Genomic DNA, 2,845 nt, shown 5'->3' on the forward strand with positions numbered 1-2,845 from the left:
CAGGTCCGTCGCTTTGGTGTACAAGCATCTCATCTTTTCCTCTGTGAAATGTGAATTATTCTATGGAGGTACACACCATCATCTCCATCATGTGTATGAGAAACTAAGATTTAGTAAGTTACTCAGCAGCTGAATAGAATGCAGAAAGACCAACACTGACACACAGACACATCAAACTTAAAGAGGTTTTTTCCATTATGCCATGATGCTTCCACATTAAAAAAATAAATAAAAAAGACAATGAATTCAGTTCCTGAAATTGCACTTGACACATTTCAAGTGCTTAATAAACAGTCCATACTGGATGGTATAAGTGGTGTAAGTACATAGAATGTCTTGATCATAGCCAAAGTTCTCTTGGATAGTGCTGCCTTCAAGAGATGAATTTATTGGGACCAGCAGCTGGTGTAATAGCTATGTCGCTTGACTTCCATGTAGTCGACCTCGGTTCGAGTCCTGGACCTAGTGGCTTAAATTCACGCCACGCACCTGTGCGTGCATACCCAAGATCCCAAGAGGAAAATGGAGAAGGGATTGTGGCGTGGCCATTCCCCTGGGAGATGATTTCTGGCTTTCTGTCTCTCTGTCTCTCTCTGTCCTTTTTTGTCCTTTTGGTGAACATACATGCCCTACTGCAAAAACCTCTAAAAAAAAAATAAAAACAGAGAGATGAATTTATTACATCTCACAACTCATGAAAAGGCTGATTCCTGATAAAACAAGAAAAAAAACTTTTTAAATTTTGACAGAAGGTACATGTGCTCACCAGAGACAGAGAAAGTGAGAAATCACTCATTCAAACATTCATGCTGCAATCCCTTCTCCATTTTCCTCTCATGCACATGTACCTGGTGGGTTTTTCTTTCTTTTTTTCCACTGTTTAATAACTTTAATTGATCTTGAATTTTACAGAGGTCTATGAATGATTTTCATAAAGCACCTCCTTGGGAGCAGCAGTTGGCATAATGGCTATGTTGCTGGACTCCCATGTAGTTGACCGTGGTTCAAGTCCCAGACCCGGTGGCTTAAACTCACGCCGGGCACATTTGTGTACGTGTCCAAGATCCCAAGAATGGAGAAGGGACTGCAGCATGGCCATCCCTCCTAGGGAGTGATTTCTTGCTGTCTCTCTTTCTAGCAAGTGCACATGCCCTATTGCAAATACCTCTCAAAAAAAAAAAAAAAAAGTACCTCCTTACCCCATATCACTGTTTCTCTGACAGTTGTTAAAGTACGCAATGAGTATGTCAACAGCTTGAACATCAGCATCTTGCAAGGATTCTGACCAACCAACCACTCACCAAAGTACTTGGCAGCTTTTCTCTCTTGTTTTTAACACAACAGTATATCCATTGTGATGGTAAACCTGTCCAGACAAATCTCTACAAGACACTGCAAAATCAGTGGTGATTAGCAAACTAGTTAGCTGTGGCAAGGAGCTGTGCTTGCTTGCCTGTGACAGCCTGGAAGCCAGTTTTGATCCTGGCTACAGAGCACGGAGAATGACAAGTTTCACGCTATGAGAAATAGATTTGAGTATCCTTCTGCAGAACTGTGTCCGGTGATCAGCATGTGTGACAAGTGACATATTCCTTGATATATCTTCTCAAGACATTTTCTATTTGTTTCTATTGGAATCTTCCTTTGATTACTAGTTGGTAATCAATAGAACCACTTGTACCCAATTTAGCCAGTAAAAATGCAAGGAGATATTTGGGTTGACAATGTAATAGTTTACAGATATCTGTAAAGTAGACAGTTTTTTAAAGTTTTCTTAGTTCCTACTTGGACAACTTGTGGAGGTTTCATGACAAATTTCCTTTTCTCTCCAGCAACCATATCCGGATTCTTTTCCCTCACGATGTTAAACACTCGAGTCAGTAGCTCTTCTCTGTGTAGTCTGTTTCTGAGCCGGCCCAAGTAGGACCTCTCTGGTTACTGAATGAGATACAATCATCTTTGTTGCTGTCTTCATCTTCTAAAGCTTTGTCTTTCTCTAGTATTTCATTCTCATCTGGGAACTTAACATTCTTCTTTTTCGTCTTTTTATTGCCAAGCAAAATGTCAAGGTCATCCTCTGATTCTGCTGGTTCCTGAACATCACTGTCAATCTTAAGATCCTTTACACTTCCTTCAGTTTCAACAATATCAATTATCTTTTATGGTTTTTTCTTCTTTTTCTTTTGATGAAAGAAGTTCAAGTCATCTAAATCATCAGAAGCACCTTTTTTCCTACGGTCCTCCTTCATCAGCTTTCACATCTTTGCCCTCGGCCGACTCTGGTTCCACTTCCTTTCTTTCTGAGGACTGGGTTTCTTCTGTCTGAGCATCTCCTTCCTCATCTAACATAAAAGGTTTCTTCTTCTTTTTCTTCTTGCTCATAAGAGGGTCAAAAATCATCTCATCCCGGACATGGCTGCAGCTTCCCTGGTATGTTTTCCAAGCTACTGGGTCCAGGACAAAGTCAGCCATGTAGGGTCCAGTGGCCTTAATCACCACAGAACTGACTGGCCCCAACATACCAACTGCCAGCCCAACCTTTTATTTTTTTAAATCAATTAATTTAATTTAATTTATTTATTTTTGGACCAGAGAGACAGATAGAGAGGGAAAGTGAGAAAGCAAGCTGCTAGGGTTAGCACTTAAAATGTAGTTGGCCATGTGGGAGTCTAGCGTCTTAACCACCATGCCACCTGCTGGCCTTACCTCCCCTCTTTTTAAAAAATTTTCTATAGGGTGCATGTGCTCACCAGAGAAAGAGAGATAAGCTGAGAAAGCATTCCTCACGGGAATAACCATGCCACAATCCCTTTTCCACTCTCCTCTCAGAATTTTTAGAATGCCG

At 40.8% G+C, this 2,845-nt stretch overlaps 1 protein-coding gene and 1 pseudogene across 1 annotated transcript in view; both read right to left on the reverse strand.

Moving 5' to 3' along the window:
* BIRC6 (baculoviral IAP repeat containing 6) overlaps positions 1-2,845 on the reverse strand; it is a 266,821-nt gene that overhangs the window by 52,603 nt on the left and 211,373 nt on the right. The gene's annotated exons all lie outside the window — the stretch shown is intronic.
* Positions 1,419-2,558, reverse strand: LOC102467904 (eukaryotic translation initiation factor 2 subunit 2 pseudogene; annotated as a pseudogene).

The sequence above is a fragment of the Tupaia chinensis genome, unplaced genomic scaffold, assembly GCF_000334495.1.
Source record: "Tupaia chinensis unplaced genomic scaffold, TupChi_1.0 Scaffold146177_1, whole genome shotgun sequence".
Lineage (NCBI taxonomy): Eukaryota > Metazoa > Chordata > Mammalia > Scandentia > Tupaiidae > Tupaia > Tupaia belangeri.